This window comes from Xenopus laevis, chromosome 6S (genome assembly GCF_017654675.1).
Source record: "Xenopus laevis strain J_2021 chromosome 6S, Xenopus_laevis_v10.1, whole genome shotgun sequence".
Taxonomy (NCBI): domain Eukaryota; kingdom Metazoa; phylum Chordata; class Amphibia; order Anura; family Pipidae; genus Xenopus; species Xenopus laevis.
In genome coordinates, this window is record NC_054382.1 from 1,365,339 (window position 1) to 1,393,317 (window position 27,979).

The 27,979-nt window shown below is 40.0% G+C and overlaps 1 pseudogene; it reads left to right on the forward strand.

The window, feature by feature from the left end:
- The first annotated feature begins 478 nt into the window (after positions 1-478).
- On the forward strand, positions 479-27,979 carry LOC108705619 (annotated as a pseudogene).

Genomic DNA, 27,979 nt, shown 5'->3' on the forward strand with positions numbered 1-27,979 from the left:
GGAGCCCCTTACGAGTTTAAAAAAAAAATTGGGGCCCCAAAAAAAAGTTTTAAAAAAAAAGTTTGGCGGCAGGGGCCTATAGAATATTTAAATAATACATTGGTGGCCAGGGGATTAAAAAAAAAACACACAAACTGGTGTCAGTAGAATTGAACTTGTGGCTTCAGTACTTCAACTTCACCTCCTTTCGTGACTTCGGGTCTTTGCGCTGCTTCAGGACTTCGGCTGTTTTCGTGACTTCGGGGTCTTTGCGCTGCTTCAGGACTTCGGCTGTTTTCGTGCCTTCGGGTCTTTTCGGCGCTTCGTGACTTTGGCTGTTTTCGTGACTTCGGGTCTTTTCGGCGCATCGGCTTCGGCTTTTCGGCACTTCCGCATTCGGCAACGCAAGAGGCAAGACGTACGGCTCGGGGGCTCGTAAGGGGGGCCCGGATCTTCAAAAAATGCAGCGCTGCCGGGCCCCCCTTCATGCCCGGGCCCAGTACACTTGTCCCCCCTGTCCCCCCCTGATGGCGGCCCTGTCCATATAACGAGGTCATAGCAATAAAATTAGCAACATATTTGGTGACTCTCCCGACGTGATCATTTTCCTGACGCCTGAGATTTTCCAGTCGTATTTGTTCAAGGGCCAGTTATCTACAGGATAAACTGATGGCAGTGCAATCGGTCTATCGCTTATGTATAAAGTAGATCCGGCAGCGGCAGACTCCATAGTGTGAGTATTCATGGTTTTCAGCCTGTTCTATTTTGCTCAGTTTTGTTAAGTGTTGTGACAATTAGTTCAAATGCCACTCGTGATAGGAATACGCTTTTTCATTACTATTTTTGTCATGTATGTCGTTGCTTATTATGAAACATTAGACTAATCTGTCATAGAAACGACACATGAATGTTGGTTGATGAATGAAAAAGAATCCCTGTGTCTTGAGCTGGATGAATGAGGTTGAGACCGGATACAATAACCGGCATCAGACTAGTGTGTGAATAAGATTTAGAATAAGTATAATCTGTATGAAAGTGTCCATGAGGGAATTCACGGCTCTTTCTCAGAGTCTGTTTGTGTTCTGGGATTTTCCCTATGATTCCTGTTTAGGAGGCGACTCCACAGACCAGGGAATGGAAATCTAGGATGTTCCAGAGGGAATTCTTGTAGTGTGTGAAGTGTCCATCACTTTCCTGTCTGTGTGAATCAGCAGATGATAAACGAGAGCCCTAGAAACATCTATGTGTCCAACATCTGCAACTTCAAATAGGTTTTCTTCCCTTACACCCAGTTGTAAGTCCCACACAGTAAATCCCCACTACAGACACAGGTCCCACTATCTATACTAGGGAGCTTTCACATGTCTCCAAATGGAGAAATTAGTTCTGCTGAATAATCTGAAAGCTACAGCTGTAACTATCTTCTGCCTTACTTCTCTAGGAGGTTTCATTTTCCGTGTCTATTATCTGATATTAATTATTCCTAATTTTAAACTCCCAAACTCTTCTAAATTACAGAGGAAAGTATAACATCATTTTTCCTGCAGGCGACTCGAGGAGTTTATGTGTCTGTTTGTCTCCACTGTTTGTTTTTATAAACAAAACAAATGTTAATAACTTGCTGCTCAGCTTTTTTACATTGTTATATAGGTGTGTTTCTACAGGTCTGTTAGAGCATATTGTGAATGTAATACTTGTGTGTATGTTACAAAGAAAAGGACTTGACACAAATATGAATTTGATGTGTGTGTGTAATGAATACATTTGCCTTACTGTTTTTGGTTCTCTTTAATGTTTATATGTTTTAATAGGTACCACTTGTAATATAATATTTGTTCTCTCTGTCTGACACTATTATACTAATATTGTTATTTATTTTCTTTGACTATCATGTCACTATTCTTATCTTATCCTAACATTGTCTTCTTTGTTATTTAGTTCTCTTGTGTATTTTCATTTGTGAATGGGTTACTCGTGAATAAGGTTAATACACTCCACTTGTCTTTATAGTGTTAATAGAAATATTAGTGTTGTCTCTTTAAAGGAACAGTAACACCAAAAATGTAAGTGTTTTAAAGTAATGAAAATATCATGTAGTGTTGCCCTGCACTGGTAAAACTGATGTGTTTGCTTCAAAAACACTACTATAGTTTATATAAACAAGCTGCTGTGAAGCAATGGCGGAAATTGAAAAATGGCTATATGGCACAGGTTAACTAATGGATAACAGATAACACCATAAAACAGACAGAGCTTATCTGCTATCTGCTGTGTAACCTGAGCCTTTTCTCCTTTGAATGGCTGCCCCCATAGCTACACAGCAGCTTGTTTATATAAACTATAGTAGTACTTATCTGTTATCTACTGTGTATCCTGTGCTTGAATGGCTGCCCCCATGGCTACACAGCAGCTTGTTTATATAAACTATAGTAGTACTTATCTGTTATCTACTGTGTATCCTGTGCTTGAATGGCTGCCCCCATGGCTACACAGCAGCTTGTTTATATAAACTATAGTAGTACTTATCTGTTATCTACTGTGTATCCTGTGCTTGAATGGCTGCCCCCATGGCTACACAGCAGCTTGTTTATATAAACTATAGTAGTACTTATCTGTTATCTACTGTGTATCCTGTGCTTGAATAGCTGCCCCCATGGCTACACAGCAGCTTGTTTATATAAACTATAGTAGTACTTATCTGTTATCTACTGTGTATCCTGTGCTTGAATAGCTGCCCCATGGCTACACAGCAGCTTGTTTATATAAACTATAGTAGTACTTATCTGTTATCTACTGTGTATCCTGTGCTTGAATGGCTGCCCCCATGGCTACACAGCAGCTTGTTTATATAAACTATAGTAGTACTTATCTGTTATCTACTGTGTATCCTGTGCTTGAATAGCTGCCCCCATGACTACACAGCAGCTTGTTTATATAAACTATAGTAGTACTTATCTGTTATCTACTGTGTATCCTGTGCTTGAATGGCTGCCCCCATGGCTACACAGCAGCTTGTTTATGGGTCAGATTGATAACTCTTTTAAAGTGTATTATGTTTTAGTTGTGATCTAAAACAAATCCACTTTCCATATCTAACAGTCCTCTGGCCATGCTAGTTGAGTGCCCAAAACATTTCAAGTTTCAAAGCCTTTGTTAAGTGTCACAGTGGAGGGGACAAGGCTGAGTTTTCCTGGCCAGAAGGCGATAGTTTTCTCTCCTCTCACAACTTGAAATTCTGCTGTGATAGATAAAGGATTTTATCTGCCATGAGCGTAAACACCAGTTCACTACATTTCCCACAATTCTCTGTTGCACAATATTTCAGATGCTTAACTTCTCCCGCTGACTCAGGATCTTTTAACTACAGCTAATTTTTGTTTTTTAACTTTGCCATTTCATATTCATCTGTATTTTTTCTCTATCTCCTCAATCTGGATCTTTTCACCAACATGAAAGTAACAAAGTTTTCCATTCATATCTGTGATGCCTTTACATCTATTGCTTATCCTAATATCAGATCTATGGACTGATTATGAACTATTAAGAACTGTACAGAGACTGCTGCATTGACTGAATACAAGTGAATATTTCTTCATATGTCTATCCACAGCCATGATGTCTCTCTGATTGGACTTTCCTCTATAATGAACTGATGGACTGATATTGAAACGGCTTAATTTTAAGTTTTAGATTCATACAGTATTGAATGTGATATAGTTAAATTGTGTGACATTGACAAGAACAGTGGCAATGTGATAATGAAAAAGTTTTTTATGTATGTTTAGTTATAGATTAGTTATGAAAACAACAAAGGTAAAATTGTATTTGTTTAAAAAGGTTTTAGAAGAAAAGTTTCTGTCTGTGGGACTGGGGCTCAATCCTTCTGCAGGGACTGATAGAGAGGGGAGACTGAGGGTTAATCCTGCTGCAGGGACTGATAGAGAGGGGAGACTGGGGGTTAATCCTGCTGCAGGGACTGATAGAGAGGGGAGACTGGGGGTTAATCCTGCTGCAGGGACTGATAGAGAGGGGAGACTGGGGGTTAATCCTGCTGCAGGGACTGATAGAGAGGGGAGACTGGGGCTTAATCCTGCTGCAGGGACTGATAGAGAGGGGAGACTGGGGGTTAATCCTGCTGCAGGGACTGATAGAGAGGGGAGACTGGGAGTTAATCCTGCTGCAGGGACTGATAGAGAGGGGAGACTGGGGGTTAATCCTGCTGCAGGGATTGATAGAGAGGGGAGACTGGGGGTTAATCCTGCTGCAGGGATTGATAGAGAGGGGAGACTGGGGGGTTAATCCTGCTGCAGGGACTGATAGAGAGGGGAGACTGGGGGTTAATCCTGCTGCAGGGACTGATAGAGAGGGGAGACTGGGGCTTAATCCTGCTGCAGGGACTGATAGAGAGGGGAGACTGGGGGTTAATCCTGCTGCAGGGACTGATAGAGAGGGGAGACTGGGGCTTAATCCTGCTGCAGGGACTGATAGAGAGGGGAGACTGGGGGTTAATCCTGCTGCAGGGACTGATAGAGAGGGGAGACTGGGGCTTAATCCTGCTGCAGGGACTGATAGAGAGGGGAGACTGGGGGTTAATCCTGCTGCAGGGACTGATAGAGAGGGGAGACTGGGGCTTAATCCTGCTGCAGGGACTGATAGAGAGGGGAGACTGGGGGTTAATCCTGCTGCAGGGACTGATAGAGAGGGGAGACTGGGGCTTAATCCTGCTGCAGGGACTGATAGAGAGGGGAGACTGGGGGTTAATCCTGCTGCAGGGACTGATAGAGAGGGGAGACTGGGGCTTAATCCTGCTGCAGGGACTGATAGAGAGGGGAGACTGGGAGTTAATCCTGCTGCAGGGACTGATAGAGAGGGGAGACTGTGGGTTAATCCTGCTGCAGGGACTGATAGAGAGGGGAGACTGGGGGTTAATCCTGCTGCAGGGACTGATAGAGAGGGGAGACTGGGGGTTAATCCTGCTGCAGGGACTGATAGAGAGGGGAGACTGGGGCTTAATCCTGCTGCAGGGACTGATAGAGAGGGGAGACTGGGGGTTAATCCTGCTGCAGGGACTGATAGAGAGGGGAGACTGTGGGTTAATCCTGCTGCAGGGACTGATAGAGAGGGGAGACTGTGGGACTGGTGCTATTTCACTTTGCTATGATGCTAGGCATGTTGGTTTAGTAGGTAGCACTTCTGTCTGGCAGCACTGGGGTTTTGAGTTTGGTTCCAACAGTGGCAGTTTTCATGCTGACCATGTGTCTTCACGTGCTTTTTCAGTTATTCTGCTTTCCTCCCTTGTCTGTCAGTGTGATAGACATTTTAGATAGTAAGCCTCACTGGGCCAGTGTGAATGATGAGCAATTTCTGCTGCTGCATGCAGGTTTTAGTGCTATATAACAATAGAGGAAAATGCCCCAGTCTTGCTGCTGCTGCTGCTGCTGTTTCTGTACTTGGATGTGTTGGTGGCTCAGGGTCCTTGGCCTTTGTCTGTGAGGATGATTTGAGTTTTAGATCAACAGCTGAGGCCTATGGGTTAAACATCCATGTTGCATATACTTAAAATATTTACAAAATCCAAATCCTTCAAAAAGCTTTCCTACCACTGATGTCAGACTAACTGGCCTTTAGTTCTGAGGCTGAGAACAAGATCATTTTTTGAACAGTGGCACCACATTAACATTACAGCATTAGTCTGTACGTCTGTAGCCTGTGAGATTCAGGATAGATGGTCAACTCTTATCAAAACCATCAGACATACCATCTGGCTACAAGCCCGACCTCTCCACTGCAGAATCACCCTAATATTCTGGGTACAATTGGAATTGCACAAGTGTTATTATATGAATATGTCACATTGTTCTTTGTTTCCTTTTTATTCATTTGTTCTCTAAGGTAATAAAGAAATCAATAAAATGTCATTTCTACATGTGGCCCTAAATAGTGATTTCTGTATATTCTACTGCTTTATTAATGGGACTTTTCCACTATGTGTCAATTTCAATATCCAGGACAGCCCCCCATGAGATATTTGGGTACAAAGCAAATGAAGTGAAAATATTACAGTTTAGAGGAGAAACAGTTCCAATGGAGAGCTCAGCAGTTGTACCTACTGATGGAGGTAAGTACCCAGGGATTTCTGAGAGTTACAACTGTGGGTGGATTTCAATGGAGAGAGGAATCTATTTGAGAATTTTGGGTGGATGTTTATATGTATGTGCTGGGGCCTAACTCTCACAACTCTTTCCTAGTTGGATGGGGCATCAGCCTAGTCTGTGAAAATTGCTACATTGCTATTGTCCTACAAAGTGAACACTGGATGTGCCTATTGTTTAGTCTTGGTTATTGATTATGGACTATAGTTAGTCATCTTAACAGATGCCTATGATTGTTGATGAGGGTTTCTTTGTCCTTTAAAGTGACAATTAGGGGCACATTTACTTTGCTCAAGTGAAGGAATAGAATAAAAAAACTTTCAATTTCTTTTTTGGCTACTACGACTTCGAATCGAACGATTGCAACTAAAAATCATTCGACTTTTCGACCATTCGATAGTCGAAGTCATGTCTCTTTAAAAAAAAACTTCAACCCCCTACTTCGCTACCTAAAACCTACCGAGGTGCAATGTTAGCCTATGGGGAAGGTCCCCGTAGGCTTTCCTATGTTTTTTTGGTCGTAGAAAAATCGTTCGATTGAAGGATTTAATCGTTCGTTCGAGCGATTGTTCGTTCGAACTAATTGCAGTAAATCCTTCGACTTCGATATTCGAAGTTGAAGGATTTACATTCGGCAGTTGAATATCGAGGGTTAATTAACCCTCGATATTCGACCATCTGTAAATCTGCCCCTAAAACTTCCCTTGTCTAAATCCCATCTGGGAGCTGCCATTGTGAAAGTTACAAAGCTAAGAGATAGGGTTGCCTCCTTTTCTGGAAAGAAGAATCTACAGTCCTATATTGTCAGGATTACGGTACTTCCAGCTGAATGTGACTTTAGGTGGGACTATAAGGGGTCACTCCCTCTCACACACCTTGAATATAGGTTAGAGTAGCACAACAGCACCCCCAAACACCAACCAACACCCATAAAAACTCATACTAAACTTGCTGCCACCAATCTCAAGACTTCAGAGATACCTTCAATTGTTATAAAACAAACTCACTTCTTTTCATAGCCACTAAAGGGTTAACTAGCATGTGCACGCATACACACATACACACATAGACACACACATACACACACACACATACATACATACACATAAACACACACATACACACACATATACACACACACACATACAGTACATACATACATACATATAAACACACACATATACACACACATACACACACACATACACACACACACAGAGGCTTCCATTCAGCATGCAGAGGGTTAAGGCTCCCAGTTACACATTTTTGGGCTAGGGGTCATTAGAGCATCAAAGACAAACATTACATTTTAGATTTAATATTATAAAAGGCACAACAGTACATTTATACAAAAAGGACATACAGTAAAATACAACAGTTTATAAAATAAAAGGGAAAAATATGGAAGTCAACTGAAAATATAGAATTTTCTGGTCCTGGAGGCAAGGGGAAACAGCCGGGATAAACCCCCATGAAAATGGGTCCTCCAATGAGATCCAAATTCTTAGTCCTAAGAGCTGACTATTTATCAGTGATTTCAGGGGAATCAGGCAATGCAAATGGGCATGGCCTAGCAGGACACAGCATTCGTTTTTTTCTAACCTCAGTAGTGACTGGGCCAAGAATATAATGATCAGAAGTCCTTACATAAAGGGCCGAGATTAGGCCAGAAACTTTGTATGTTCTGGATCAGAAGCCAAATGCTGTAATAAAGGCTTTTTATTTTTAAAAAAACATCTATGTAGCAGTGCTGTGATATTCACTGGAATTTCATAACTCCTTACAGAAACACAGGGAAGAAATTATATTTTATTCCTTAGTTATGGCTCCTACTACTGATTTCATAGAGTCGAAGTATTAATACTGTGTGACCTGCCCCTGCCCAGATATTCGTAGCCATGTTTGGATTCCTTTGAAAGCTAATATTGTATTGAACCCATCACCTTAATGTCAACTCTAAGTTCCCCCACATGGGCTTCTGCTCCCCCACATGGGCTTCTGCTCCCCCACATGGGCTTCAGGACTTCAAACTTGTCACAGGGGGTCACCATCTTGGAAAGTGTCTGTGACACTCACATGCTCAGTGGGCTCTGATTGGCTGTTGAGAAGCTAAGCTTAGGGCTCGTCACTAATTATCCAGCAGCAGAAAATGAGCTTCCCTGGCTGTAATATAAGCTGATGCTACAGGTTTGCTGATTATTCAATTCTGATGCTAATTGCACTGGTTTCTGTGCTGCCATGTAGTAATTATGTGTATTAATTACTAATCAGCCTTATATTGTGACATTTCTATTCTATGTGTACTGTATATTGTGAGTGGCTCCCTAAGCTCAGTAAGTGACAGCAGCACAGAGCATGTGAATCAGTGAATCAGCAGAAAAGAAGATGGGGAGCTACTGGGGCATCTTTGGAGACACAGATCTTTACTGCTAAAGGGCTGTGGTTGCCTTGGGCTGGTACAGAAGCACAAAACATCATGTACAACATTTCTACCTACTTCTTTAGTTTAACTTTCCTTGTCCTCTAAATTAAACCTCTCTAAAATGGAAATGGTTCTCTTTCCCCAAATAATACCTGTAATATCCTGGAAATATCATAGTTAACAATTCCACTATCACCCCCTCTCCCCAGGCCCGGTGCCTTGGGGTTATCCTAGATTCTGCCCTGTCATTCACTCCTCATATCCAGTCACTTATCAAATCATGTCACTTCCACCTAAGGCAAACAAGGGAAAGTGCAATATATGGACAAACAATCCCTGTGTTGTTTAAAGGGTAAGGCATTTTTCAGTAGCAGTAGCACAAAATGTCTCTGTCTTAAATATATTGATAATGGGTTGAGTCCAGAGGACCTCTTGTAGTTGACTTCCACCTAAGGAACATATCCAAAATACCATCATTTATCACCCAAGATGCTGCCAAAATTCTTATTCACTCTCTCATCATATCGCGTCTAGACTACTGTAACTCTCTTTTAATTGGCCTTGTCTGCTGCTAATTCAATGCTATTAGCAGGGTTTCAGTTTTATTACCCCTTGTCTTGCCTGTGCTGCTGTAACAAACTCTGCATGAATTAAAGAAATTCCTACCATTGACTATTTCTACTGGTCCAGCTAATGGCTCCACTAGCACTAGTAGGGCCACTAGTAGACTTCATGTCACTGGAGTCTCCAGCCTAGTTAACATCCATAGATCCAACCAGGTTACCTTTGCTAGTAGTTCTAATCTGAAATATAGTTCTATTTAAATAATATATGGCTGTATTCTGTAGCATTCTAGCCCATGTTACTTGGCTTGACAGACATTGTTGTGATTATTATTTTAAAATGTCATTAACAAAATGTCCTCGTACACTTGATAAAGGGTATCGACCAAAATCATGCAGTGTAACTACTATCCTATTATACAGTTCTCCTGCTGGAGTTCTTCTTCCTAATCTTTGGATCCAGAATTCTATATCCCTCAGGATTTTTCGCATTACCCAAAAAGGAATACCTTCCATTAGTCACGTTTGCAGTTTGTTGTGTTTCTCTTCTGATATGTAAACAAAGGCTTTTCTTCCAGAATCTGATGTTTCACACCTGGTTTTTGCCCATGTCACAGTTTATATGGAGTTTTCTTGACAGTTTAAGGGTGGAACTCCACGGGCGACTTCAGAGAGATCTATATTATATTACAGGATGTTACTTTATTTCATCTGAAAATACAATAAAACAGCTTAACAAAAAAAACTCCTCCTAGTATTTATACCTGAGTTTAATAGCTGTTATGTACGTCTAATAAATGTTTGTTAAACTATTTTAATGATGACAATGCCATATTGATTCTGTTCTGGTGGAACTACACAAATTCCCTGGGCTTGTGTAATGTAATGTATTTGCTGCAACATATACAGCCATTGTACTTTAACTGCACGCCGTATGCTAATTGGCCAACGCTAGCGGAACTTCAAACTTCTGAGCATAATTGCGATGGCAAAGTGTTGCGATGTGCGCAATGCCAGTTAGTGAATTTGCCCCTCGGTGTGAAGTTTTGATCTCTTTGGACATAGATATATATATTTATTTGATTAATCCAGTCTGCAGCTATGCGTACCAGGCTAGCTAGGTTATAGTATTTTAGTAGCGGTAGGTTGAGTCCACCTTTGTTTTTGGGTTCTGCTAATTTTAATAATGATATCCTAGGTTTTTTGTGTTGCCATTTGAAGGCTTGTAGTTTTTTTATTAAGTTTGGTTATGTCTGTGGTTTGTTAATATTAGTGGTAGCACTTGCACTTTGTAGTAAGGTCTCATGAAGGTGATTATTTTGATAAGATTAAGTCTGCCTATAAATAGGTCGATTTCCCAACTTTTGAAGTCCTGTAAAGCGTTTTCTATAGTGTCTGTTATATTAAGGGGCTGAATCATTAAGGGTCGAATATCGAGGGTTAATTAACCCTCGATATTCGACTAGGAATCGAAATCCTTCAACTTCGAATATCGAAGTCGAAGGATTTAGCGCAAATACTGCGATCGTACGATTCGAAGGATTTTAATCCAACGATCAAAGGAATATCCTTCGATCAAAAAAACGTAGGAAAGCCTATGGGGACCTTGCTGATGTTATATAATTGTATATTGTATCACTTGTTGGAGTGTTAGATCATAGTTATCTTTTGCTGTTCGTAGTTTAGTTTTGTTGGGAGTATTTGGTGTTTTGTTGGGAGTATTTGGTGTTTTGTGTGTTTATATTTTTTATATCTGGAACGGTCTATTTCCTATGACGGACTAATGGCTAGTGTCAGAGGGTCGATATCTATTACCCCCGCCCTCTATGACGCCATAACGCTATAGGGCCCAAGGCAGGATGGACTATAAGGGCTAATGATCAACTGTGGACAATGGTCACTCATATAACTTATAGTAGGCCATACAAATAAATGATCTCCACTCTGTTACTTAAATTCCAGAGTGTCAGCATAGTGTCAGCATGTCTCTTATGCCCTTTTGCAGAAGTGTTGCTCAATAGTTGTCTGTACCACAATGGCCATGTTTAGCCAACAGATGTCTATGAGGCTGTAGACAGTTGGAACCAGAGGACTCTTATGTTGCAAAACTGCACATCTTACAGGAATGTATAAATATATATGCCAGTAAGTCTCCTCGACAGACTATGTATGGTATTTCCGTGTACCCCTTGTCACAATTACTGTAAATGCCTTCTGAAATTTATATAACACTTGGACCAAGAATCCTTGGGTGACTGGAGTCTACCCGTGAAGCTCTCTACTCCCGGAAGGTTTTCCCTGGAGCTTTACTCATGGATGGTTGAAAGCCCCCCTGGGGTGGGCATATATGTTTTATCTAACTTCTTTTTTGCCTATTGTTTTGTTAATTGTTGTGTTAATCAGCTGAAATCATCTGCCATTCATGATAGGAATCCGCAATGCCCTTCCTGTTTTTGTATTTTGTACGTCTCTTATTCCTTATCATGAAGTTTAGTCTAAAACATCTTGAAATAGAAATTACACGTGTATGTTGTTTGATGGATGCAAAAGGATCCATGAATGTTGAATGTTTGCCTAGCCGAATGCGTGAATAACTTTAGTGTAAATGTAATTGGTGTGATTGTGTATGAGAGAATATGTGGCTCTATCTCAGAGTCTGCTTGCTGTTTAGGAGTTTTTCTGCAGTTCCTGTTTATGGGGCGACCTAGCAGGCCAGAAATACGCAAAACTAGGTTTTCTGAAGGAAATTCTTTAGAGTGTGAAGTGCGAATCACTTTCCTGTCCGTTTGAATTGTCAGATGAAAAACGAGAGCCCTACAAACATCTAGGTGTTGTCCATCTGCAACTTCAAACCTATTTTCTCCCTTTCCACTCAATTGTAAGCCTCTTCTAAATTACAGAGAAAAGTATAACATCATGTTTTCCTGCAGGTGACTCCAGTCTATATGTCTGTTTGTTTGCCCTGTTTGTTTTATAAACCAATATTAATGTTAAAGCTTTTTTGCGTCCTACAGGTCTGTTAGAGCATATTGTGAATGTAATACTTGTGTGTATGTTACAAAGAAAAGGACTTGACTTGACGGTTATATGAATTTGATGTGTCTGTAATGAGTACGTTTGCGTTACTGTTTTTGGTTCTCTTTAAAGTTTATATGTTTTCATAGGTACCACTTGTAATATAATATTTGTTCTATGTGTCTGTCACTACAATATTGTCATTTTGTCTTAGACTATCATGTCTCTATTCTTATCTTATCCTAACATTGTCTACTTTGTTATTATTCTCATAGTAATATTAGATCTTTTGTGTATTTCTGTTTGTGAATGGGTTACGCGTGAATAAGGTTAATACACTCCAATTGTCTTTATAGTGTTAACAGAAATATTAGTGTTGTCTCTTTAAATGTTCTCTGTTATAGTTTTTTGTCTCAAACTAACTTTACTTCTATTTTTTATCTTTATGTGTCAGATTAATAACTCTTTTCTAAGTGTATTATGTTTGACTTGTGATCTGAAAAAATCATGTTCCATCAGTTTAGAATATCTAACAATCCTCCTAGATATACTAGTTGAGTGCCCAAAACATTTTAAGTTTCAAAGCCTTTGTTAAGTGTCACAGCGGAGGGGACAAGACTGCGTTTTCCTGGCCAGAAGGCGATAGTTTTCTTCCCTCACAACTTGACATTCTACTGTGATAAAGAATATAAATTCTTCACATCTATCACAGTTCTTTATCTAATAGATAAAGAATATGTGTAAGAGTAAATATTTTCCAAATATCCATATAACCCAAGCAAGGTGCATGCAATTAGTAGCAGCCAATTGTGGCCCGCATTAAAGAGGTGTCCACATTTACTTTATATTGACATATTTACCCACAACTGTATGGGACTTAACCTCTAAATGCGAATAAACAATATTAGATAGCCAGGACCATGCAGATTATGTTAAAAAGCAATATTTATTATCACCATGCCAAAATAACTAAAACCATTTAAAATAAGCAGCGCTGCTTGGGGGGTGGGGATCCCATTATTCCTATTTTGCATATATTATACAATACAATATAAGAGGCTGCGTGCACGCTGTAAGTCAAAGCCTCCAATATATGTCGATTGCAACCAACTGGATAGATCCGTAATTAAGTGTTCATGAAATGAGGAGAGCGATGAATCATCGCGGCTGTAGTGTAAGTCACCAATAGGGTGCTCAATTTAATGGTAGAGAAGGTAATTAGTCCAATTCAATTGTGAATAAGATATCAGGATGTAAAACGGCATGTGAGGGCGGAGCCGGTGTGGGGTTAATTCTTTGGTGCCCAGAATAATTCAGTCTTAAATGGTGCGGACGTAGGCACTAAGAGGAGAAATATCCTCTATGCATATCCAATGGACATCCAGATCCCGGTATTGTGGTGGTGTGGCAACCGCTATATGATCGTGTTTATCCCACCGCTCTGCAGCGGACCGCTGTACAGAATAGAGAAGATACTGACCGTGATGGATCACCTCCCACACCGGCTGCTCAACATCCATACTCACATCCGACTCCCGCAATCACTTGAGCCTCTGATGCGCATCATCCTCAGGAAAGGGAAACAGGAGACCACAATTCCCCTTGCAGCGCTGTGCCCTGGACATATGATCAAAATTTGTAAACATGTATGTATATATATAGATTAAACTCCCAAAAATTAAAATAAATATATTAGAAGAAAATAGAAGGAAAGAGAGAGAGAAAAAAAAGGAAAAGGAAAAAGGAAGAATGGCATATATACAAAATTAGTACAATTCTTTTTTTCTCTCTCTCTTTCCTTCTATTTTCTTCTAATATATTTATTTTAATTTTTGGGAGTTTAATCTATATATATATACATACATGTTTACAACCGAGAATTTTGATCATATGTCCAGGGCCTATTGGATAATCTTCTAATTGTATCTTACCACCATGCCTTAGGGGTATACAAACCTAGCGAGTAGCTACGTGAATAGTGCCACAACAAGGCTTACCTTTATGGTCTCCTGTTTCCCTTTCCTGAGGATGATGCGCATCAGAGGCTCAAGTGATTGCGGGAGTCGGATGTGAGTATGGAGCGTTGAGCAGCCGGTGTGGGAGGTGATCCATCACGGTCAGTATCTTCTCTATTCTGTACAGCGGTCCGCTGCAGAGCGGTGGGATAAACACAATCATATAGCGGTTGCCACACCACCACAATACCGGGATCTGGATGTCCATTGGATATGCATAGAGGATATTTCTCCTCTTAGTGCCTACGTCCGCACCATTTAAGACTGAATTATTCTGGGCACCAAAGAATTAACCCCACACCGGCTCCGCCCTCACATGCCGTTTTACATCCTGATATCTTATTCACAATTGAATTGGACTAATTACCTTCTCTACCATTAAATTGAGCACCCTATTGGTGACTTACACTAAAGCCGCGATGATTCATCGCTCTCCTCATTTCATGAACACTTAATTACGGATCTATCCAGTTGGTTGCAATCGACATATATTGGAGGCTTTGACTTACAGCGTGCACGCAGCCTCTTATATTGTATTGTATAATATATGCAAAATAGGAATAATGGGATCCCCACCCCCCAAGCAGCGCTGCTTATTTTAAATGGTTTTAGTTATTTTGGCATGGTGATAATAAATATTGCTTTTTAACATAATCTGCATGGTCCTGGCTATCTAATATTGTTTATTCGCATTTAGAGGTTAAGTCCCATACAGTTGTGGGTAAATAAGTAAATATTTTCCTATACACATTGCATGCCATTAGATCTAGCAGGCTTTTGCCAACCAATAGAAAGTGATATTTCTCACATATACTTCAGCTGAGACATTACACCTATTCTCTGCTCCTTGCTCAGCAAACTTAGATCCAGTCCTTTATATGGAAACTCAGGAGCAATTAAATGCCATTTAAATGTGCCTATTGGAACCTTAGAGTGACACAGGGTTACACAGTCTCACAACTTTTCCTTCCACAGACAGTGCAGCCCTAGTAATAAAGATTTTTATTGGGCTAATGGGTCAGGATGTTTTAAGCTTATTAACAGTAGTATATTAACAGTAGTATATTATCAGTAGTATAATAACAGTAGTATATTAACAGTAGTATAATAACAGTAGTATATTAACAGTAGTATATTAACAGTAATACTTCCCCTGAATATTCTGAAGACAGACATCCTGATGACCAAATAAATCACAGTCAGTTGTTTCAAACACCAGGGCCCAGTCACACTGACGTACTTAACGATGCATTAGACTTACAGCACCCTTTAGAAATCTAGTTCATAGTCCAAACAATAACAAGAAGGATTCTATTTGCTGGAACTGTCATACAAACTACACTTCCCAGAATCCTCCGTTGCACAACAGGCCCGGACTGGCAATCTGTGGGTTCTGGCAAATGCCAGAAGGGCTGCTATAAGGTGCCATAGAAAGTCACTATTTAGTGGGCTGGTGGGGATGTTTGGGCCTCTGTGTGGGCTGATTAGGCCTCCGAGTACCTGAAATGCCAGGGCCTATTTTAATTCTCAGTCCGGACCTGTTGCACAATATTTCAGATGCTCAACTCTCACTGTTTTGTAATTTCCTCTTTTGTCAGCCCACTGGCTCAGGAACTTTTAACCACAGCAAATATTTTTAACTTTCCCATTTCATATTCATCTGCATTTTTTTCTGTATCTCCTGCGTCTGGATCTTTTTCACCAACATGAAGGTGAACTTGATGCAGTTTGGATCTATACCCGATCCACTCATTGGTACAGGTTAAATTCTTTTCATTATTCTCTAGACAGATGTGAATCTATTATTTCATATTATTGTACTACATTTGCAGTACAACAAGAGGGGAGTATTATATTGTGGGTTCTGTTGTTGTTACTATTTTTTCTAATTAAATAAGTTTCAGTTCGTAAAAATGCAGCTTATGTGCTTGTGCTGCTGCTAAAAAGAAAAAATTCTCCCGTATCATTGCACTTGTGTATCTTGTATCTCACGTCTGCAAGTGTAAGAAAATGCAGAAGGGACTTAATGGATTTATTGTTGATTTTATCTGATAACCAGTCATTTCACTACCAAATTTGTAGAAATAATACTACTAAAATGGGTCTATGTCATTCTCATTTAGGCTAAATATATAAAGGTACAAGAGAGAACTTGTTAAATGTTTTTCCTAGTTATGATTAATCAAAATGGTTTTGTTATAAGAAGGAAACAGTACAGGTTGTATTTGACACAATTACATTTTCAATTCTGTTAGAAATGTGCAAATGACAGTGATATTAAGTGGAGTTGTGTCTTTGTACCACTTCCAACAACACAATTAGTGGCAGCATTTGGTTGGATTTACTCCCAGCTCTCCTGTCAATTCTCTGTAACAATCCTATCAGCTGTTGTGGACTCTCTCCATTTGAATTAACCACAAGAAAACAAACGTCCTTCACTCATATCATAAATGTACAACCACTTCTCATTACTGACAGTTCATACAGTAGTTTCATTAGAGTTCTTTAGCTAGTACATTAGATAAGTCAGTATTACCAGAACACCAGATATTGTCACATTGTCTCTTTGTTTCCAGGTTGGTGATCTGAGCAAAACTCCATCAGTAGCTGTTGAGATTATTCACTATATTCCAATCCATTCCAAATAGAACAACTATCATTGATCCCACCACTCATTGAAGGAAACTCTACATACATACAAAGAGCCATTTCATAAGTTCTCCATTCATATCTGTGATGCCTTTACATCTATTGCTTATCCTAATATCAGATCTATGGACTGATTATGAACTATTAAGAACTGTACAGAGACTGCTGCATTGACTGAATACAAGTGAATATTTCTTCATATGTCTATCCACAGCCATGATGTCTCTCTGATTGGACTTTCCTCTATAATGAACTGACGGACTGATATTGAAACGGCTTAATTTTAAGTTTTAGATTCATACAGTATTGAATGTGATATAGTTAAATTGTGTGACATTGACAAGAACAGTGGGAATGTGATAATGAAAAAGTTTTTTATGTATGTTTAGTTATAGATTAGTTATGAAAACAACAAAGGTATTTGTTTAAAAAGGTTTTAGAAGGAAAGTTTCCTGTAATTACTTAATTGTATTATTGCCCCAGGTCCTCAGCTCTATATGTAGCTGGTTGTGTGTAAACGGCACTGACATAAACAAAATGATAGACCCATAATAATAGAACTTTGTCATGTGCTAATATTAGTAATGAATAGAGTCGAGATGCCAAGACTAATCCTCCCATAATGTAAAATCTATAAATCTATCACTGTCATAAACATAGAAGTTGTCCAAATAAATAGAGTAGCTGACCAAAATAGTATGATTTTAGATTAGTATGTGTTTTGATAGGAGAAAGAAGGTTGTACTCATATTGTTTCTGAAATGTTTGTTGAATGTCATATAGTCAAAGTTTTAGAGCTGCAACAATAAGTGTAATGTTTTTATAGAAGAGTTCAGTTATTGCAAATGATTAGGTTACATTTTATAGCTGGTTAAACAACTCCATTGGAAGTTTCATTAAGTCTATCCATGTCATCCTAGTATTGATACTTGCTCTATATTTCTCTGTTAGAATTTGTGCTATAAGCACCTCCCCCCAACTTCTCCTCTCATTTCATTTACATCTATAAGATAAAGCTTTTCTCAGCCGTATGTGGGGAGGTAAGAAAGAAAGAAAGAGAATAATTTTTTGCTTTTCAATAGTAATGAAATCAGTATTATATTCATCTCTTATAACAGCTCACATATAACATGTTACATATATATATTATATATTCTTTGTCATTTTGTAGGGTTTTCTGTTCCCAGCTGCACTTAGCCAAGTTATTTCATGAAACAGGATTTATCTGTAGCTCCCGAGCTTCCTGTGTTTTCTTTTCACTGATTTCAGCTTTCAGCTGCACTTCTGTACTGGTGCTGCCATGACGTTGAACTGTAACTCACAACAGCGCACACCACTGTCCACCAATTACAACAGACCTCCCTTGTTCCTGGGGGCCCTCTTACTGTGCCTATGATTTACTAATATGAAACGTTTTTAAAATGTTCCAAAAGAGGAAATGTTTATATTTTTTATATCTGGAACGGTCTATTTCCTATGACGGATGAATGGCTAGTGTCAGAGGGTCGATATCTATTACCCCCGCCCTCTATGACACCATAACACTTGAGGGCCCAAGGCAGGATGGACTATAAGGGCTAATGGTCAACTGTGGACAATGGTCACTCATATAACTTATACTAGTCCATACAAATAAATGATCTCCACTCTGTTACTTAGATTCCAGAGTGTCAGCATAGTGTCAGCCTGTCTCTTATGCCCTTTTGCAGAAGTGTTGCTCAATTACTGGCTGTACCACAATGGCCATGTTTAGCCAACAGATGTTTACGAGGCTGTGGATAGTTGGAACCAGAAGATGTTGCAATGTTGCAAAACTGCACATCTTACAGGAATGTATAAATATATATGCCAGTAAGTCTCCTCGCCAGACCATGTATGGTATTTCCCTGTACCCCTTGTCACAATTACTGTAAATGCCTTCTGAAAGTTATATAACGCCTGGACCAAGAATCCTTGGTTGACATTCTATGTGTAACTTCAACAGCTTACCCAGACACAACTGTTATGTTGTATTCTGTATGAATAAATTGCCTGACTATTACTAAAGGTTTTCCTTTACTGAGTTTTGTCTTACACAAGGTCAAAATGGTACTACTACAAATACCATCAGTATACGTATTGGGTTTGTTACCACAAGTGTTATAGTGCTAGGGGCATGGTCTGAGATGATTATGTCATGTATTTTTATATGGCTTGATGTTGGAGCGTGTTTTGGTTTACTAGTATATAATCTATTCTGGTTTATAGGTCATGTACATGTGAGTAGTAGGTAAATTCCCAATCTAAGGGGTGTGTGATCTGCCATGCGTGTAGTAGTTGTAATTTCTTTGTGAATGAACAAAGGGGATTAGCTCCTTGGGACGGGGGTTTATTCCTATCTATTTGCTGGTCCATGACTACATTGAAATCTCCTGCCACCAATAATTGTTTAGTAGGAATATCTATTGTTTGCTGCAGACTATAAAAGCTATGTGTAGGGGAATTCGGGGCATATATGTTACAAAATCACATACATTTCCATGTTGGCCTGTCCTTTAATGATTAAGAATCTGCCTTCTGGATCTTCAATGTTATTGAGTAGTTTCCAATTAAGACTTTTGTGTATTAATATAGCTACTCCATGGCTATGTGATGTGTATGGGGCTGTATAGCATGTTCCTACTCAATCTTTGCAGAGTTTTTTATGCTCCTCTGCCGTGAGGTGTGTTTCTTGTAGGAGTGCTGTATGTGTGTGTGACAATTTGAGGTGATGAAGAATCTTGTATCTCTTGATTGGGTTATTAATGCCTCCTACATTCCAGGATGAGACTCCTATCTGTGTTGTCTTGTTAGTCGTATGTAATGTTCATGTCATTTGAACTTGTGACTTTCTGTGTGGTTGTCCATGATATTGTAGTTTGGCAATTTATTTGTTTTGGTGCTCGCTTCCTCCTCCTCATTTTCATAGGTATTAAGATAAAGAATAGATGAGAGAGAGAAAGATAAGGAAAAAGAATTCAACATATTATTAAACAAAACATGTCCTCCGATATCAGACTTAGGATTTTTTTTCCCCTATAGTTCATAAGAACATCTGGCGGAGTATTTGAGTTGCATTGCTCAGATGGAGTCTAGTAGTCTGGAGCCATTTTTTTCATGTATCCATTGTGTTGGGGCACTATTTCATCCTTTAATAGGTTCATAACGTGTGTATAATTAGTGCCATAGTTTGTCCCATGCCATAATATCCAGCTCCAAGGACATGTCTTTGTTCGAGCTAGCTTTCGGCCTTGTATGGCCTTATTACAGTAATGGGTTTAGTCACAGTCGAGTATTGTGTAATTAGCCACCCAAGTGAGTCCCATGTGAGTAGGGCAGGAAAAAGGAAAAAAAAGGAAAATAATACATCCGGGTTGTTCAGTTTGGGGGTCAGACTCTCCGCTGGATGCCTGAGAGCAGTTGAGAGATTGTATAAAGCTTTTAGCAGATTCAGGTTTTCTGGAAGTGTGTCGTCCCTTGATGTAGTATTTTCAGTCGCACTGGATAGAGCAGTGCAAACTTAATGCCTCGGTTGTACAATATCTTGCATATTGATGAGAATTGTCGTCTTTTTTCTGTGACCATGGCAGAAAAGTCTTGGAATAGTAGCAACTTGCAGCCCTCAAATTCCAGTATGTCCATTCTTCTGTATTCTGCCATGAGTTTGACTTTATCTACATAGTTGGTCACTTTGAATATTATTGGCCTGGGCCTTTTCGCTTGGTTTGGTTTCAGTGGGCCTATCCTGTAGACTCTGTCTATATTAAGTTGCAGGTTGCTCTCCATTTTGTATATTAATCCAGGTGGAGTAAATCTGACAAATTCCCATAAATCTTGTACTTTTATTCATTTAGGGTTAGTGTATTAGAGTTAGGGTTAGTGTATTAGGGTTAGGGTATTAGGGTTAGGGTTAGTGTATTAGGGTTAGTGTATTAGGGTTAGGGTTAGTGTATTAGGGTTAGGGTTAGGGTCAATCAAGGGTAGGTTGCTCCTTCTGTTCCTGTTTTCAGGTCTTCAATGCAATCTATTAGTATTGTGTTGGTTTTTTTTGTATGTGTTCTACTTGACTTTCCAACCCTCATTCAAACGTTCAGTGTGTTGCTAGATTTCAGATAGCATCTCCTTTACAGAGAATGAAATGAAAAAAAAAACATTTTTTGCTTGAATGTGGGAGTTAGCAATTCTGCTACCATCTTGGCGGTTTCCTGCGCTAAGGTTTGCTGTGTGTCTGCTGGGAGTGCTCATCTCTGAATTGCTTTGGTTTGCTGAGGTATGTTCTGGTGTTGAGGTAGGAGGTGCTGTTGTCTCTCTCCTTGTGTCTCGCTTGTCACATTGGGTTTTTGGTTTAGACATGAGGTTTGTTTTGGTAGGATATCTGTACATGCATGAAGTCAAAGTATAGGCTTTTACCACAGCCTGTTAATGATTCACTATTAGTGTAACACAGAAAATCATGGAGCCCCCGGGGTTCAATGACATCCTGTTTAGCCTGGGGCATTGTTGTGAGTAGGATAGCCATAGATTGGTGGTGGGTCCAATGTCGCGTCTGTGGGGGTAAGGGGGAGATATTCAGGTTGATGCATTGCTGCAATATGGTTGTGCTTGTAGCTAAGCCTCTACCTTCCCTGCTGTATAGCCTTTTAGCTTTCAGTTTAAACTCAGTTGCTTTCCAAGTGTTTTGGTGCTTTGGTGTCCTACTGCGATAGGCTGATATGCTGGAGAAAGTCAGACAATGAGTGCCCAAAATCACGCTTGGGGGGTGCTGTGGACTGCAGTTGGAGGTAGCCAACCAGTCTCACACAGCTTGTGATGTCCTGGCATGGGGCTTTGAGGTGTTAAAGCAGTATAGTTGACAAGTGTAGTCCGGGTTTAACTGCTGCTGGCCCCTTCCGTTGCTTTGGGTATATTTTGGCAGGGAGGAGGGCACCCTGGGATCAAGTGTGTGGCAGCAGCAAGTCAGTGGTGGTCAGTTTCTATGGTGTTGCCCGGCTGCTCCATGTAGCCGCACCCACTCGGTCAGTCGCCCCGTGCACTTGCGTGTATGCGAGGTTGAGGCCTCCCCGGCAGCAGTAGGCCTCGGATGGATTTCCACTCTCCCTGGTGCCAGCAACCGATTCCAGCTGGCTCTCCATGCAGGTGCCACACTGAGGCTCTTTTGGTGCGGTAGAGGCAATTAATGCCTTGGGATTATGGCCAGGGATTATAATTGTAGCCCCTGGAGCCCACAGGTTTTGCATCCTACCAGCAGGGCGGCCATAAGAAATCACGGGGCCCCGTACAACAAAATCTTTGGGGCCCCATTGGCCCTGCCCACCCCAGATCCAGCCCACAACACAGTTAAAAGACCTTAGAGCTAAAACTGTAAACCTCCCTTACACACAAGTTATAAAAAGCCATTGATGGGCAGGGCCCCCTATAAGTTACAAAAAACTGTGGCACCAGGGCCATCGCTAGCGACAATTCGGCAGCAATCTCATCCAACAAATCAGCAGCAATCTCACTGACAGCACAATTCACTAGCGAACGAGCAATTGCTAGCGTTTGTTCACATTCTATTTCCAGGCGACTTTTCGCTCTAGTGAACGTTCATTACTCCGCAAATTCACTAAAGTGCAAATTTTACTGAACATTACCTCTTTCCTTCACCACTGAATGCATGCATTAAAGTTGGAAAAAACACTGGTGACTTGTCCTTTTTTAAGTGGGATTGCCTGCAAAAGTCCTAACTATTGAACTTTTTTATGTCAACATTTTTCCCCAGACATTTGAGGGGCATGGAACATTCGTTTTAGGGTGGGCGCATGTGTAGGGCATTAGAAGATCTATTTTGTATTTATTCAGGTTCCTTGCACATGTGTAATAATAAGTGGACACTTCAAGCATTTGCACCCACATCACTAATAAAGACATGTATACAACTTTAATGAACCCGTCCTATTCAAATTGACCTTAGCCTAAGAAGACTAAGGAAGTTTCATTAGGCAGAAGCGATCACTAGTGTTATTTTGCTTTGAGACACTCTCACTGCTGAAGTAACGCTAGTGAAAAGTCGCCATTGTTCGGCACCCAGGACGCAAGTGCTATTTTCTAGTTATTTATACCTAATCAATTTTTGAGATGTTGGTCTCCCTAATTGAGTCCAATTATTATTTACTGTCATTAGAAGGAAGTGGAATACATTTTGCCTTCCAAACACAAGGATGGAGGGTCCAGTATCTCATTAAGTAGAAGGATTTTTGGCCTGACTAAAAATTTTGCACAGCAGCTGACTTTTCACAGACTTTTCACCACAGATATCCCAATAAACGTACCGGATATACTCGAGTATAAGCCATCCCGAGTATAAGCCGAGGTACCTAATTTTACCTCCAAAAACTGGGAAAGCTTATTGACTCGAGTATAAGCCTAGGGTGAGAAATGCAGCAGCTTCTGGTAAGTTTAAATAAAAAAATGTAGGGTTTCTGCTCCCATTGGAGGTGCCGGCGTCTAGTTTTTGGATGCCGGCGACCATTCTTGGACGCCGGCGAATATTCTTGGAGACTATTCTTGGACGCCATTTTTGCGCTTGACCCGAGTATAAGCCGAGGTAGAGTATTTCAGCATATTTTGGGGGCTGAAAAACCTGGCTTATACTCAAGTAAATACGGTATCTATTTTCACATTTCAGAGGCCACACTCCTAAGATGGGGCAATGATAGTTGTCTGGTGGTCCATGGTTTGTGCAAGTCAAAATTGTTAAACTTTTGGCTATTTCTGTGAACATTTCTTCATAAAAATGCTGAATTTCCAAGAGAAGCCATCAATTTTTCATGAGTATGTACTGGGTTCCAAATGTCCCTCTGCTCTAAAATTCTTACCTTTGCATGACTTTTGTTGACTGCATCTATAACGAAGAATAAAGCTAAATTGTTTTTCTTTTATATAGTTTATTTACATTAACAGTTTTGACATGATTTTTTTCTAGGTAACTGTTCAAAGGACACAGAGAGGTGGATCTCTGAAACACCCATCGATTTAAAACAACAGGACACTCCGAGTCCAGTAGCCAGTGGTATCTCCTATAAAGAGGATGCAGCAAAAAATCCCTCACACACATGGAACCAAACGGTGAGCAAAGGAGAGAAACCATATTACTGCACTGAGTGGGGAGAAATATAATACTAATATTCTTCTGTCTTCTCCTCAGTTGATCCATCAGAAAAATGACACTGATTCATCAGAGAATTTACATACAGACTGTGAGGAGATCACTGCTCAAAACAGTCATTTTGTCTTAAGCCAAGAAGTCCAGGAAGCCAGTTGTACAGAATGTGGTAACAATCACATACACCAGACAATCCAAAGAGGGCAGAAATGTTTTTCTTGCATAGAATGCTGTAAGCAATTCAATTCTGAAAGCAACTTTTACTCACACAGGAAAATCCACACTGAGAAAAACGTTTTTCATGTAAAGAATGTGGCAAAGAATTCTCTCAAAAAAAACACCTTTGCCGACACTATAGAATCCACACAGGAGAGAAACCTTTCACTTGTACAGCATGTAGGAAGGAATTTTCTAAAAAAAAACACCTTTACTCACACCAGAGAGTCCACACAGTGGAGAAACCTTTCTCTTGTACAGAATGTGGGAAAGAATTCTCTGATAAGTCCAGCCTTTGCCAACACTATAGAATCCACACAGGAGAGAAACCTTTCTCTTGTACAGAATTTGGAAAAGAATTCTATGATAAATCCAACCTTCACAGTCACCAGCTGGTCCACACAGGAAAAATCTTTCTCTTGTACAGAATGTGGGAAGGAATTTTCTAAAACAAGTCACCTTTATTCACATCAGAGAATGCACACAGGGGAGAAACCTTTCTCTTGTACAGAATGTGGGAAAGAATTCTCTAAAAAAAGTCACCTTTGCCAACACTATAGAACCCACACAGGCGACAAACCTTTCTCTTGTACAGAATGTGGGAAAAAATTCTCTCGAAAAAGCACCCTCTGCCAACACTTTAGAAGCCACACTGGAGAAAAACCTTTCTCTTGTACAGAATGTGGGAAAAAATTCTCTGATAAGTCCAACCTTCACAAACATCATAAAATCCACACAGGGGTGAAACCTTTCTCTTGTACACAATGTGGGAAGGAATTTTCTAAACAAAGTCGCCTTTATTCACACCAGAGAATGCACACAGGGGAGAAACCTTTCTCTTGTATAGAATGTGGGAAGGAATTTTCTAAAAAAAGGTGCCTTTATTCACACCAGAGAATGCACACAGGGGAGAAACCTTTCTCTTGTATAGAATGTGGGAAAGAATTCTCTTACAAGTCCAGCCTTCACAATCACCATAAACTCCACACAGGGGAGAAACCTTTCTCATGTACAGAATGTGGGAAAGAATTCTATTACAAGTCCAGCCTTAGCGATCACCATAAACTCCACACAGGGGTGAAACTTTTCTCTTGTACAGAATGTGGGAAAGAATTCTCTCAAAAAAGTCACCTTCGCACACACCATAAAATCCACACAGGAGTGAAACCTTTCCCTTGTACAGAATGTGGGAAAGAATTCTCTTACAAGTCCAACCTTCGCGATCACCAGAAAATCCACACAGGGGTGAAACCTTTCTCTTGTACAGAATGTGGGAAAGAATTTTCTACAAAAAGTCACCTTCACACACACCATAAAATCCACACAGGAGTGAAACCTTTCCCTTGTACAGAATGTGGGAAAGAATTTTCTAGAAAAAGTCACCTTCACAAACACCTAAAAATCCACACTGGAGAGAAACCTTTCTCTTGTACAGAATGTGGGAAAGAATTCTCTGATAAGTCCAGCCTTCACGATCACCAAAAACTCCACACAGGAGAGAAACCTTTCTCTTGTACAGAATGTGGGAAAGAATACTCTTGTAAGTCCAGCCTTTGCAGACACCAGAAAATCCACACAGTTGTGAAACCTTTCTCTTGTAAAGAATGTGGGAAAGAATTCTCTGATAAGTCCAACCTTCGCAATCACCAAAAACTCCACACATTGGTGGAACCTTTCTCTTGTACAGAATGTGGGAAAGAATTCTCTTACAAGTCCAGCCTTTGCAGACACCAGAAAATCCACACACGGGTGAAACCTTTCTCTTGTACAGAATGTGGGAAAGAATTCTCTTATAAGTCCGGCCTTTACACACACCATAAAATCCACAAGGGGAAAAACCTTTCTCTTGTACAGAATGTGGGAAAGAATTCTCTGATAAGTCCAGCCTTCTCGATCACCAAAAACTCCACACAGGGGTGAAACTTTTCTCTTGTACAGAATGTGGGAAAGAATTCTCTCATAAGTCCAGCCTTCACAATCACCATAAAATCCACACAGGGGAGAAACTTTTCTCTTGTACAAAATGTGGGAAGGAATTTTTTTAAAAAAAGTAACCTTCACACACACTATAAAACTCACACAAATACCAAAGTCCCATTAATCTAAAATAATTAAATGTAACATTGGGAAAGGAATTTAATGATTGGTTGGTTACATTTGATAGAATTAATTGCTATTGAAAAAACTGCAGCAAAACCAGACCAAAGCTACAATTGTAATTCACCATGATCAGTTATGAGTTAGTTGAGGAAAGTCTCCAATCTGCTAGAAAAAGATTCAACAGTTTTTGGTGGGAGACATTGCCAAGTCATCTAAGCCAAGCAGATATAGATATGAACAAGAAAGGAAAGTTTGAGAATGATCTTCATGTTGGTTTGAAAAAACATTTGAACTCACTCAATGAAATCTGATCAGCTCTTGTTGGCTCTGCCCACTTTTTGTGACTTTTAACCTTAGTCCCCAGTGACCAACTGTGAAAAGTTTGGGGACACTGGTATCAAACGTGAAAATGGCAGCAGTTTACATATCACAGTTCAAAGTTAGTGGTGTTGTTGGCTCCTCACAATTTTGGGTGTCCAACCAATATTACACTTTCATTCCAGTTGACCCCATGACTATGTGATTCAAGTTTGGTGAGTGTGGCACCAAAGCTTTAAAAGTGGCAGCAGTTTAAATTTCTCCATTCAAAGTCAATGCTGTTGTTGGCACCTCCCACTTTTGGGCATCCAACCAATATCACATTTTCATTAATGTTCATCCCATAACTATGTAATTCAAGTTTGGTGAGTGTAGCCTCAAAGCTGTAAAAGTGGAAACAATTAAAATTTCCCATTCACAGCCAATGCTGTTGTTGGCTCCTCCCACTTTTGGGCAACCAACTAATATCACCCCATGACTATGCGATTCAAGTCTGGTGAGTGTAGCCTCAAAGCTTTCACATTGGCAGCAATTTAAATGTCCCCATTCAAAGTCAATGCTGTTGTTGGCTCCTCTCATTTTTGGGCACCTATCACATATTCATGTGGGCACCAATTTAAATTTCAATGGGTGAATTATGATTGACTGTTGTTGGTTCCTCCCTTTTGGTGTTTCAGGGTGACGCCATCACTATGTGATTCAAGTTTGGCGAGTGTAAAAACTGTAGGAGAAGTAGCATTTAAAAAATGTGGGGTGCTAAAAGAAGAAGAAGCCTTAGAAGAAGAGGCGGAAGAAGCAGAAGTGGAAGAACAGTGCGTGTTTAACTTGAGACCTTGTTACCAATGAAAATTAACTATAACAATTAGTGATGGACAAATTTGTCCCGAAATTTGCGAACTGGCGAACAATTTGCAAAACACAGATTTTGACACTGACGTCAATTTGCAGGCGTCAAAATGGGCACTGGTGTCATTGTCAAGGTCAATGGGCATCCGTTAATCGTTGCCGGCATCTAAATTGTTGCCGGCATCGATTCCGCCACTTTGACGCCAGCAAATTTATTCCCAGGCGGCGAAACACGGAAATTCGCCCATCACTAATAACAATCACCTGAAATTTGCAGTAATTGTTAAAAAGATGGACACCTAAAGGGACATTGTGTTATTTCTAAGAAAATTATTACAGCTGCCCAAAAATACTGATTTTCAAGTCATTTGAAATATGCCTGTATTTATTTCAAATGATTCAAATAATTTTTTTGTATGTTTTTTCAATCTCTTTGCTTAAGTATCTATTCATTCTTTATATATTGTTGAATTCATTTGTTCTCAATTTGCAATTTGTGTTAAAGTGGACCTGTCACCCAGACACAAACATCTGTATAATAA